Source organism: Protopterus annectens, chromosome 2.part1 (genome assembly GCF_019279795.1).
Source record: "Protopterus annectens isolate FY-2018-M chromosome 2.part1, PAN1.0, whole genome shotgun sequence".
Lineage (NCBI taxonomy): Eukaryota > Metazoa > Chordata > Ceratodontiformes > Protopteridae > Protopterus > Protopterus annectens.
Window position 1 is genome coordinate 501,829,772 of NC_056729.1, and position 13,894 is coordinate 501,843,665.

General features: G+C 40.2%; 1 protein-coding gene across 1 annotated transcript in view; it reads left to right on the forward strand.

The window, feature by feature from the left end:
• Window positions 1-13,894, forward strand: part of LETM1 (leucine zipper and EF-hand containing transmembrane protein 1) — a 1,101,007-nt gene that overhangs the window by 138,842 nt on the left and 948,271 nt on the right. The gene's annotated exons all lie outside the window — the stretch shown is intronic.

A 13,894-nucleotide genomic window follows, 5' to 3' on the forward strand; every position in this document is an offset into this window, starting at 1 on the left:
GTGGATTGGGTTTTGTATTGCTTTCTGTTATTCCCATCATGGTAAGGCGATTCCAGCTGGGATTAGGCCTCATTCCACTAGGGCTACTGCCACTTCTACAGCTTTTTTAAGGGGTGGCAACTAAAGATATTTTGGAGGCAGCTACTTGGAGTTCAGTGCATACTTTCTCTAAGCATTACCACCTTCCACTTTACTCTAAATCTAGGGCTGGTTTTGCCACTGCAATTTTACAGGGCATTTTGGCAGCTCCTACTGCTTTATAGTTTTGCCATCCTCCCTTACCTCTGCTTTGGGATTCTACAAGCGTGTAAGGACTGCAGCAATGTGAGATGAAGAACATAGTACAGTTTTGTACCTACCATAAATGTAGATGTTCAAGATCCACATTGCTGCAGTCCCTCCCTCCTTCCCTCTGTAGTTAGAGGCGGTTGTGTGGTTTGGGTTGTGAATATTGTGGATATTGTATATATTGTACATATGATTAGTGCAAGGGTGGTTGGTTGTTTGTTTTGCTGTCTTTTGGTTTTGACCTTTCTGTTTAGGGTCTTCTGACATCTGGGGCAAGAAAAGACTGAGGATATGACGTCGGTCATGCGCATTTGTACCCTGACGTCCTGATGTCAGTCTTAAGCGCCTTGACCGACGTCACCCTAATACTTTGATATTCGGGCCGACCGAGGACAGCGGACTACCCAAGTGTAAGGACTGCAGCAATGTGGATCTTCGAACATCTACATTTATGGTAGGTACAAAACTGTACTTTTTTGATGTTTATTTGTGACTGTTCTTTCAAAAATCTGTTTTTAAATGGATCATAGTAATTCTGGATTTTCCAATAACCAAATTGTTTGATGTGGGTAGCTGATGTGCTTTTCAGTTCCCCATTCTTTATGCTGTAAAAACAGTCCAGGCAGCAAAATTTTTCCCTTCTGTATACAGGAAAATCCCCTTTTCATTCTGAAATCTCTGATCCTTCTCCACTGATTCAACCAATGTTTTGTATAAACTTCCAAGATACTCCATTAATTGTTGTTTCTTTCCCTTTGTCGCAGAGACAAAATTGCATTAGTCTGTGCACATATTTTCTCAACAGATTCATTTTTTTTTCAAAGTTTAACTCCTGGAAGAAGATACTCAGTTTCCTATGATTTTTGTTTTGAGCTCTGACAAAATAATGTCCAGTGAGAGCTGTAAATTTAATCCAAAAATGACTGCATTGAGACTCATAGTGGCTTCCTCTTCATCAGCCATCATGACAACAGCACTGTCAATGAAGTCGTCCATGTTCTTAGCCATTTGGGTGACGATGTTTCCACTTTCCAGCCTCTTTTTGACTAATGATCCATATACATGGTGTCAGTGGCACAGCAGTGTAGCACATTTGCCTTTGGTGCAGAAAGCTTTGGGTTCTAGTCCCACACAAGGCAGATGGATTGCTAACACTGCATTGCAACATAAGTGCGGTGCTACAGTCCTAAGTGTGTTGTCCTTCAGATGTTAAACCAAGTTGCCATCTGCTTGAGTTGGTAATAGTTCAAGTGAATGTAAAAGATCCCACAGCATCTAACAGAAAGTGTATGTAAAGTTTCATGATGCTCTGGCTAAATTTCTCCTTGTAGTGTAAATACTATATAGGGTCTCCCTTGAAAAGAATCCACTAACCTATTGGGACTAACCCACTCAACAAAGAATAAATGAATATAGTAAATGTACTACCCGCTGTGCCATTTTTTGTCAACCTTCATGAATATAAACTGTAATTTTTGTAAACTTTTCAATAGTCTTACCTGGATTGTCTGGAGGAGGCATCTTTTTTTCATGAATGGCCATAAGTTTCCTCCTAGTCACCCTTGGATTTTTGTTATCAGCCACTTCTGTTGAGTGTTTTGTGATGATTTACTTTAATGATTACCAATTTTCTAGTTTTTGTAAAGTGAAATTCACCTGTAGCTGAAAGTGCATGAGTAAGGGGCACTGACAGAAGCCAACACCAGTAATCGGGAAAGGTAGCCACTGTTAAATTTAGAATAAGTTAGGACCAATCACAATACCACTAGATTGCCAGGCACCCAGTATTACTGCTGCACAGGTTAAAAAAGCACTGTCCAAGGCCATGAGTACAGCTTGTGTGGGACCTGACGGTATCCCTGGCTGTGTTCTACATGAACTACAGAGTGAACTGGCACCTCACCTGTGTGCCCTGTTCAGTCACAGCTTCACCTCAGGCTTTGTCCCTACCGAATGATGCACTGCTATGGTCATCCCTCTCCACAAAGGAGGAGCGACTACAGACCCTGGGAACTATCGCCCCATTAGCCTGACGAGTCTGATATGCAAAGTTATGGACCGCATCATCATGGACCTAATAAACAAGGATATAGGGAATCTCCAAACCCTGAATCCTTCACAGTTTGGTTTTGTGAAGGGTAGATCATGCCTGCTCAACTTGGTCGACTTCTTTGAGTTAGTCACCAGAGCTGTGGATGAAGGTAAGGTGGTTCATACAGCCTACTTTGATCTGGCCAAGGCCTTTGATACCATTCCCCACTCAGGAATCATAGAAAAACATACTAAGCTAGGCTTCAACCCTATATCACTAGGTGGGTTACAAACTGGCTCACAGATAGAACCCACAGTGTGAAAGTAGCTGACTCCAAGTCAGACTGCTGATCAGTCATGAGTGGAGTCCAACAGGGTTCGGTCCTGGGTCCTCTCCTGTTTGGCATCTACTTCTCTGAAGTCCAGGCCAACACGAAGGGACTCTTGCTGACAAAGTTCGCAGATGATTGCAAGTTGGGAGCTATTATTAAATCCCCAATTGATGTTGACAGCCTACAGAAAGGCCTCAATGAGACCAATGACTGGTGTCAGAACCATGGCCTTAACCTCAGTGCCAAAAAATGTGTCTTCATCTCCTTTGGGAAAAACCCAGTTCCCTTGAATTACCACTTTGATGGTAGTCCACTGAAGACAGAAGGTGTTATAAGAGATCTGGGAACACAGGTTGACAGCAACCTCTCTTTAGACCATCACGTTGCCACTGTGGTTAGAAAGCCTTTCTATGTGGCACATCTCATTACTAAGGGTTTTGCTTCCAGGAAGAAATAGGCCATTGTCTCCCTCTACTCTTCCCTCATTAGGCCACTCATTGGGTACAATGCCCCATTTGGCATGTACCTCACTAGACACCTGCAACAACTGGAGAGGCCACAAAAGTACCTCACAAAGAGGATCCTAGGCCTTAAACACTTGTCCTATATGGACAGACTAAAAAAACTCCAGCTATTCTCTGTCTCATATCGTCTACTACGAGGCAATCTCTGCTTGACTTACAAATCCATGTCTGACACAGCTCTGTTAGAAATGCTACATCTAAAGAAATCCCAATCCCTCTGCATCAAATGCTTCAGGGACCACAACCTCATTACCACAATCAACAGAACATGCTGGAGGGACAGGTTCATAACCTGGAGACTGCTCATGCTATGGAATAGACTTTCCATACATGGCAAGCAGAGCACCTCACTAGTCCTCTTCAAGAGAAATCTTGATGAGTGGATGGGAAATAGAAAATTAACCCCGGGGATCACTCCAGTGGCTCTACTCGACAGAGGCACCTAGGAACTAAGGTTGGGTGGCACGATGCCAGCGTAGTCCTATGAGCTAGACTTGTAAAGGCTCCAGGGCCATTAGCCTAGTACACACCTATGAACCTGTAAAGCACACTCTAGTATCTCACAAGTAACACATTTCAAATTGTGTTATTAAAAATCAATCCACTGATTTTTATTTCAGAACCCATTAAAAGAAAGATTGTTGCCAAGGCCTTACATTCATCATTGGATCACTGCTGCACTAGCCTTAACCATGTGGATTATATCCTGCATAGGGTATAATGGCTGTCCAACCTCCAGAGCTTAAGGGCACCTTTCACATGCTCAGACCATTGACAGCTTGAGCAGGGCTAGAGAAAATCAGTGGTCTGGATGCCAAGCCCTTTTGATCTCTACTGCTTCTGCATAACACTCTTCTTGTTGGGCATTTGAGGATTAGCAATCAGCTAGTGTTTGTGCAAAATGGGAAAAGGGGTTCTGACATTGCTGGATAGATATTTTCCTTCAGGTAAAACCGTCCACGTTTAATTTAATGGCTAAAACAGTACTTTACTGACACATTGCTTTTTGTTTGGTTAGGAATGAATGTTTTTAAGTGTCACATGACTTTTCTGTCAGTTAAAGTGTGGTTCTTTAACTACTTTTAGTGTAAATTTTTGTTTTTCTAAGATTTATTCTAATTTTTATTTGTAACTGCTCTATAAATTGCTAGGGGTTGGAGCAAGTGTATGTTTGTCAGCATTTTTATTTTCTGTAAATTCACTACTTTTTTGATACTTAACATTCACCAACTGCTACTGTCATTTTTACCCATGTTTTAGGCTTCTTGGCTTTACCATGGAACAGCTTAACAGTTCCTCAGTTCTTCCTTCCTCCGGTCACAAAAAGAAGAAAATTTTCAGGCAGCTTTTGCCGTTTTAGCAGGCTGTTACTTTGCTCAGCAGCCATTTCCTGTTCCTCATATCACTTATATTTTTCCTGGAGTTCCTCTGGTATAGTCCCTTCAGCCACCATGGACCCAGGATAAGAGACATCCTCTGCTGCTTTCAGAGTGTCCTTGGTGTTCATGGGAGAACCACTTTATTAGATCTCAGAAGGAGGAGTGGGGAATGCTTCTCTGCCTTGCCAGACTAAGATGCCTATTCCCCAGCGTGATGTCTCTGACGAGTCCGTCTGCTTCTCCAGATTTTCCTGACAAAAATAAATAGACAGTTTAAACATTTATCATCTTTTTTCTGTTACTTTAGGCAAGGAAGATAATTAGACTTGGCTTGGAGCTTAGTTCAGGCTCTTAAACCTTCTCATTCTAGGTCTACTGGTAAGAGAAAAAAGGAATTCTTTAGTTTCTGAGGATTCGTAGTGTGATGAGCAGGGAATAGAGTTTTAGGAACACATTCTGTTATGTCTCCCTGGTCAACTGATTCCAAGTTTAAGGAGAGTGTTTCCTTTGATTTTCCCTTTGAAGAATTTTTTTTGGAAACAATAATTATTATGAACCTATTGTTTTCAGTGGGATCAAAATGACATTCCAGTTTCTTTGAAAAGATATGATCTATTACAACTAGAATTTCCCCCAGCTTATTGCTGTTCCTCCAGTTTCTCCACTCTTGGAGGATGTTTGTATTACCCACCTGCAATTTGTCAGACTGCCAGCTTACAACCTTATGAAGGTAAATAGATTTATTATTTTATTCATTTATTTTACATTTGTTAACCGGGAAATTCCGACTGGACCAGGTCCATTTTCAGCGGAGGCCTGGGGAGAAAAGCTCCAACATCAAGTTATACAAATACAGTACATCCAGCATAATACACAAAACAGGTTACATCATGTATGCTGAGCATAGTAATATAACAAGAATTAATAAAAACACTCCAGGTAAAAGATATAGAACATGGGTAAAAAGACAATGTCAGTCATACTTTGGTAAGAAAAGAAAATATATCAAGTAAGATTCTACAGTTAAAAGTACCCTTTCAGATGACCAAGCCTACAGGGGATCAAAGCTCCAGCATGTGATCAGAGAGGAATTTGGGGAGTTAATAGTAGTATGGGTAGGGTTATGTGATACAAGGGCATAACCATGTACTAAGAAGGTGCGATTTGAGGGAGTTTTTGAATATGGATGTGGAGGGGGCAGTGGACACAGATAGGGGAAGAGAGTTCCAATTTCTGGCAACAGTGTGGGAGTAGAGCGCTTTCCCTGCATTATTGTTAGCCTTGGTGATGGAGAGGAGAGATTTTTCACTGGATCTTGGGTATCGGTTTGTAGTATAGATAGTAAGTAGGTTGGATAATGAGGGGTATTTTTCAGGATATTTGAGAATATTGTAGGCTGTGCCCAGCTGGTGATAGTTAAGTAGCTGTGGTAGCTCAAGCCATTTTAGTTCTTTTAGTGCAGCACAGTGATGGGTTCTATAGGTTGAGTTAGTAGCAAACTTGGCTATTTTATTGTAGCATGATTCTAGTTTGTCTAGGTCACATTGTCTGATTTGGGTAAAGATTGGTGCTGTGTATAATAGAGTTGAGAGGAGGTGGCTTTGTGCAAGAGTGACTCTTGCTTTTGTGAGAGAAAGGACTTATGCCTGTATAGGGAGCCTAGTTTTTTTGTACTAGTTTTATGGTATGTGAGATGTGAACATCAAAGTGGAGATTATTGTCTATTTCAATGCCCAGAAGTTTGGTGTGGTTAGAAGGGGAGATGGTGGTGCCGTCATTAGAGGTTATGGTAAAGGAGAGGGTTTTTTGATCTATTAGGGGTAAATAGTAGCAGTTTTGTCTTTTTGAGATTTAGAATTAGTTGGATCTCAGATATCCATTTTTCTACTGAGATAAAGGTATCTTGAGTGAGTGTATGTAGGGTGGTGGGAGATGAGGCGGAGCAGATCAGAGTTGAATCATCTGCATATTGTATGAGTGTGGCATGTTGTGTAGAGCATTTGAGGTTATTTGTGAAAATAGAGAACAACAGCGGGCCCAGTATAGAGCCCTGTGGGACACCTATGGTGGCTGGAAGTTGTGTAGACAGAGTTCCTTTCCACTGGCCTGATTGTTGCCTGTCAGACAAGTAGCTTCTGAACCAGGCTATAGTAGAGGAGGTGAAGGATAATGATGTTAGTGAGTCTAGTAGAATGGAGTGGGAGACCATATCAAATGCTTTTGAGAGGTCTAGGAAAATGGCTGATACATATTTGTTATCATTCCTGTGAAGGTTTATATAATTAGTGAAAGATAAAAGGGCTGTGGTAGTGCTGTGATGTGGACGGAAACCGTGTTGTGTGGTAGATAGTAGATTGTGTGTGTTAAGAAATGTCATCACTTGCAAGTGGATGCATTTCTCAAGAATTTTGGATAAGGGGCAAAGGATGGCAGTAGGTCGGTAGTTGGAGAATTCATAAGAATTACCCTCTTTATGGAGAGGAATGATGCGAGATACTTTCAAGAGTTTGGGTATGTAGGATTCTAGTATGGAGCGGTTGATAAGGATGGAGACAGGATATGATAAGGAGTCACTAGCCATTTTTAGGTATGCAGCAGGTATGTTATCAGCTGCTAGTGTGGTTGGCGTTAGTTTTAGGAGGAGTTTTTTGATAGTTGAGGTGGGCACTGGTGATAGGCTGAAAGAGGGAGTTGTGTGGAATAGGTTAGGTTGTGACTGAGGTAGACTGTTTTTGGTTATTTGACTGGACAGGGCTAAGATGGATTTAGTAAAATGGTTATTAAATTGAGAATCTCTGTCTAGGGTATTGTTAGTAGAGATGGGTGCTGGGGTTGTGGTTTTGCCTGGCTTTAGTAGGGAGTTAATGGCATGCCAGACTTTTTGTGGACTATTTGAATATTTCCTTTGGGCGCTAAGAAAATAGTTTTGTTTGTTTATTTTGGATTCAGCCTTGGCCTTGTTTCTAAGCTGTTGATAGTATTGTCTGGAGCTAGGGGTTTTGTCAGTTTCCCAGATTTTCCAGGCTTTATCTCTAGCTTTTAGTAAGGCTCTGGTGTCTCTATTTAGCCAGGGTGCATAGTTGGCTTTAACTCTGATCTTTCTGCTGGGAGCTAGACTATTAAGGATGTTCGAGAAGGTTGTATTGAAGTAGTCTACTGCCTGGTCTAACCTGAGTGTCCATAGTGGTTCCCAGTTGCTGTGGCTTAGGACAGTATTTAGGTATCGTGGGGTAAGGTTACGGTCATCTCGTACAAATTTGTAGACTATTGGTTTGGGGTAAATCTAAAATAGATGGTATAAAGTTCTGCAGTCTTACAAATGCTTATTTTCTAATCCCAGATCTAAACCTGCAGTGGTTTCCTAAATGTTGACCCCTCTCCCCCTGACAAGGATGTTGGAAAGCTTTTGATAGATTTGGGAAAATATTGTATTCCTCTACCACTCTTTTATTTTTGGGATTCTTTTTCTTGCTTATTTCAAAAAAAAAAATGAGGAACATTACTGCCACTTTTCCCTCTTCTGTGGACAAATCTTCTCTAAATGCTTTTATTACTGTTTCTCAAGTAACCAGCTTCTCTTTGAAGTGCTCTTATGCCTCTTCTGATGCCTCCTGTAGAGCAGTAGCTTAGTAGCTACTGATCTGTGATGAGAAAGTTTGCATGGTTACTTTCATAACAGTTGCTTGAAGAGGTTAATGTTGAAATTTTGAATTCTCCCCTTGAGAGGGAGGTTGTATTGTGACAATCCATAGCTGAGATCCGAAAAAATACAACGGGAGAGGAAAGATGATTCAAGGGTGTCTCAGATTTTATCAGCCTTCTTTCTCCAAGTTTATTAAAAGTGTCATTCCTAAGTCAGGTTCCTTTTATAAGAAGCAAAATAAGCAGGCTTAGCAAACCTCTGACAAGCAGATGTTCAAAAACAGTAGCAAAGAGGCTCCTAAAAGAAAGGGGTGGGTGGCCTCTCAGAAATGAAGTGTGTCCAGCAAGTATGCAAGACTATCTTAAAATTGTAACTCCACCCCCCACTCCCCGCACACACACGCACACACTCTGGCAATCATTTAAAGTCTTCCCCCAAATCTCTCTCTCTCTCTCTTTAGCTACAGATAATTTCAGACAAATGGACTCTTGAGTGATTCATCAGGGGTACAGATGGCAGTGGGATTCCTCTTCTCCTTTTCAGAGGATTCCTTCTCATCCACCAGATCAATTTCTTTATTTCATCGTGTCATTCAACATCTGCTGACTCTATGGGTAATAGTGCCTGATCATCTTTCCCTTACAGGGAACAAGATTTTTAGTCAGGAATGCTCAAGGTACCAAAGAAAGAAGAACCTTCTTCAAGACCAGTCCTAGATTTTTCCTTCCTCATCCGATATGTAAAAGTTGTAAGGTTCAAAATACTGTTGCTTTACAACCTGTTAATTGCCCCCCCCCCCCTTTTTTGTAACTAGATTTAATGGATGTTTATTGCCACTTTTCTAAAGCCTCAGATTTCAAACTTTTTAAAAAATTTTCTCTGACTGGATTACACTTTCAGTTCTATGTTTTACCGTTTGGGCTATCCACTGCTCCAAGTACGTTCACTAAGTGTCTACCCTTAGTGATGATCTATTGCCGACTGCAAGATATTCACATTTTTCCTTAGATGATTTTCTTATCTTTGCAGAGTCTTTTTTAAAGTGTTAGGAATCTCTTACTTAGTAAGAAATCTCCTTCACAGAGTAGGCTTCCAGGAAAACATAAAAAATCTTGTTTTACTTTTTCCCACGGAAATGTATTCCTATTGTGTCTTCTGGTTACTTCAGATTGAAGATCTTTTATTCTACAGCAAAAATAGATCTGTATCTTGATGTATTCCTGAGTTTTTACACTCAGTCTGGGTATTAAGCAAAGGAATTTTTCAGGATATTTGAATTCATGGCATCTGTGATTTTAATGTTTTATCAGACTATATTCCAGATGAGAAAGATTCAGCAGTATCCAGACCAGAATATGTATGACCCCAGCATCAGCACCTCTTGACATTTCAAATTCCAGTTTTGGGATTTGTAAAGGGGAACTGCTTTGTTGGAGTTAACAGTTTTATATGAATCAAGGTCTCCCAGTTTTTCTCACGGTTGTAATTCAGTCTTTAACAGCCGATACTTAAAACTTTGATTTGTAAGCTGTCTCTTTGGGGGTAAAATTGCAGGGTCTTTGAAACAACTAAGGCAGATAAAAAAAAAAGAATAAACATCAAAGAGCTGTTGATAGTAATAAATATACTCAACTCTCTAAATCATCTGAGGCTCCTAGGACTTTTACAAATGATTATAGACAGCACTACAGTGATGTAGTTTGTAAGTAATTTGGGGGGGGGGCTTTCCAGATTATACCCCATATGCAGATTAGCCATGGCAGCCTGGGATGTAGCACTTTAGCAGAGTCTTGCTCTACAGGTGCATTGCATTCCAACAGAGCAAAACATTTTTGCAGACAAACTGAATGGGACTAGGGCAGACGCTCTCTCGAATGGAAATTGAATTGTAGTATCTTCCAGGAATTGCTCTAGCTTTGGTGGACATCTTAGATATAATTACTTCAAACAACTTGCAAAGTTCTGCTCCAGGACTCCTTGCGAACAGACCTGGAAAACAGATGCATTCTCATTTCCTTGGACTTAAACGTTCCTGTATGCCTGTCTACCCTTTCCATTGATATCCAGGGTCATTCCACAGAATCAGTGGGAATCTACAAAGATCATTGTTGTGACTCCTTTCTGGTCCAGGCAACAACTATTCTCCCTTTTTTTAGAAATGGCCAGGGGCAGTTACTGTAAACTTCTTCACAGACTGGACCTGCACACACAGGAAGGGAGTTGCTTGATACACCCCATCTTGAAACAACTTAATCCATCTGCCTGGTGATAGAGTTGTAAGTTGCAATAGCTTTTAGGCACCTATTTCCCAAGGATGTGCAACAGGTGTTAAAGGCAAAGAAGAATCCTGCTGCTAGGAAATCACATATAAGCAAATGAAAAAAGATGTTCTAGTTGGTGCCAAATTAAGAAGCGAAACCCTTTTAATACTATAATTTCTGTGGTTCTACAATATTTGTATGTTACTATTCTCTGGCCTTTCTCAATCTCATATCAAGGTTCGTTTGTTGGTCATTTCAGCACTTCTGCCCATGGATACCCCTCTTTCAATGTTTTCCTATGTCAGGGTGTTTTTGAAAATGATTATTCCACACATCCATCCACCTAGAAAACAGATGACTTCTCCTTGTGATTTTAATTTTGTTTTGGAAAAAATTAAAATCTTGCTCCATTTAAATCAGGCTGACTTGAAGTTCTTTACATGGAAAGCAGTGTTGCTTATTGCCCTGATTTGTGCAGAAAGGATGCCTGAGTTGCAAGCACTCGTGGTGAGTGAAACTCATCTCATTTCCACAAAGACTGGGTTTCTTTGAAAATGGAGAACTCTTCTTCTTTCGGCTGTTCCCATTAGGGGTTGCCACAGCAGAACAACTGTTTCCATTTCTTCCTGTTCTCTGCATCTTGCTCTGTCACACCAACCACCTGCATGTCCTCTCTCACCACATCCATAAACCTTATCTTAGGCCTTCCTCTTTTCCTGTTACCTGGTAGCTTCATCCTTAGCATCTTTTTCCCAGTGTACTCTGCATCCCTCCTCAGCACATGTCCAAACCAACGTAATCTTGCCTCTCTGGCTTTGTCTCCAAACCTTCCAACTTGGGCTGACCCTCTAATATACTTATTCCTAATCCTGTCCATCCTTGTCGCACCCAGTGCAAATCTTATCATCTTAAACTCTGCCACGTCAAGCTCTAACTCCTGCCTTTTTGTCAATGCCACTGTCTCCAACCCATATAACATAGCTGGTCTCACTGAGAACTAATTTTTCATTTATGCCTAAATTGGTATCCGAGTTTAATTTGAGGCCAAGCTATCCATCTCCCTGTCTGCTTTCCAGAACCTAAAAGTGAGGAAGAAAGGATTCTTCATGCTTTGGATGCCCACAGACAACTCTGATACTATCCTGATATAACTAAAACCTTAGAAAATGACTGACTGACCAGAATTTCTGAGGACGGTAAGAATAAAGGACAGTCAGTGTCAAAACAGACTTTACCCAATAATTGCCCTATGCAGTTTACTTTTATTCCCACCTTAAGTCAGTTCCAGGTAGGGTCAAGGCACATTCTTTTAGAGCCTTGGTTTCTTCATAGCGTTTTTGAAAGGGGTGGACTCTGGAAGTATTTGAGACAGCAGCTTGGTTCTTTGTGTGTGTATGTATATGTGTGTGTGTATGTATATATTTATTTTTATTTTTTTTAATTATCTATATACACACACACATTATGTATATATATATATATATATATATATATATATATATATATATATATACACACACACACACACACACACACACACACACACACACACACACACACACACACACACAAATCACTACAAACTGGGCTCCTGGACCCTCAACTTTCCTCCTCCCTAATTTATGGTATTCCACCCATATAGCCATGGTTGGTGCAGCAGTGATCTAATGAACATAGTACAGTTGTGTAAGTAAACTTACTATAACAGTAAATGTTTGAATGCATCACTGCTGCAGTAACTGCTCCCTTCCTCCATCACATTTATTTTTGTATGATTTTTGTTGACACTGTGAGGACACTGATTTTTAGTTCTGTAGCACTGACCTCTTTTAGGTTCAAGCCTCCCTCTTTCAGTTGGCAGAAAAGAACTGAAAGGCTTGGTGCACAGATCGCTGATTTTCTTCAGCCATGCTTGAGCTGTCAATGGTCTGGCTGCTTGGAAGAGGCCCTTAAGCTTTGGAACCTGGCTGGCCTTTATATCTCAGGCAAGATATCATTTGTATAGCTAAGGTATCTACAGCAGTGATCTGTTCAAGGATCTGCTGTTAGGGTAAGTTTACTTACACAACTGTACTTTCTATGTAGTTGATGACAAGATGTGAGGGAAAAGAAATCAGATGATATACTGTATGCTAGAAAGATGGGTACAGAATGCAGTGCAGGAAGAAATCTTGTCTGAAAATAAAATGATGTCAAAAATGGCTGCCTCCATAATACTGCTGCAAGTGAGGTAGGGCAGACTACAAAAATGGTAACCACTTGCATTGCAGGGTTATTAGCATTGCTTTAGATATAATCAAAAATGTTTTTTTTTTGTTTCTTTACAGAGGTTTTATCTGTTGAATAACATTTGCCTTACTCGTTTGTTTATATTACTTTTTTTCATTCCTTCACTCATTTCCTAACCAGGTAGACAGGCTAGTCCAGTTGTATGCTTTCCAAACATAACCCGAGCCATGGCAATACTCAAACTACAAGGTATACTTTTGTGTAATGGGATGTGTAAAGAGCACAAAAACATTTTCATAGATTAGTACTAGGCTAACTGACCTCATGGACCATTTTAAGCCTAGCCAATTACTCGCTATGAGAATCAAACTCTGCACCTTGTGCTTCTAAGGTAAACACCTTAACCATTATGCCACCCTCCCTCCTTTCCCATAATTTTTTTAGAAAGCTTGCATCTTCATGCAGGTGAACACTGTTATGTAGATAAAGCGGTTTTCAATTTAGATAAAAAAGACTTAAATCTCCAGCCAAAAGCAGAAGTAGAATGGATGTAAATCTGGATGTCCTCCTGCTTTAAAGTACGGTATGCCAAGAGGGCATAATTACATTTTTGTTTCAGCAAACACTAATTATGGTTAACTTGGATGCCTACAAAAGTGTAACACTTTTAACTAATTGCCAACGTGCTAATCTAACTTTCTGACAGTTTGCCACACTTAATAGGTTGGCAGTTGGCAAATTGTTATAAAATTCTTTAGCCATTCAAGCTAGCCCTGAATATCACTTGCCCCAACAGTGATGTGGTTACTTCCTGAAGGCACGTAGTGCAAGGCATAGGGAGAAACATACATTGCATTTACATATTTTGTGGGAGTTTTAAAAGTATGTTAAGTACTTAAATATTTTTTTCCATAAAAGGGCGTTTCCTTTCATGAAGAGGAATGTGAGATCTCTCTCTCTTGTTTTTTTTAACATGTTTTACCTTGATTATTTGCTCATGATCATTAAAAGTATTGCTTTATTCAGTGTAGGCTTTACTCAGGACAGTTATTTCCTGAAAAAGAAACTGTTTGCTAACTTCAACTTCATTATCCTTTACAATGATTTGGAGTTGGCTTCATTAATTATCGGTGAGGATTTAAATTGTAAAGCTATTACAATGCATTTATAGGGCCAAGTGGTTTTACTGTTGAAAAGCTAAGCTGTG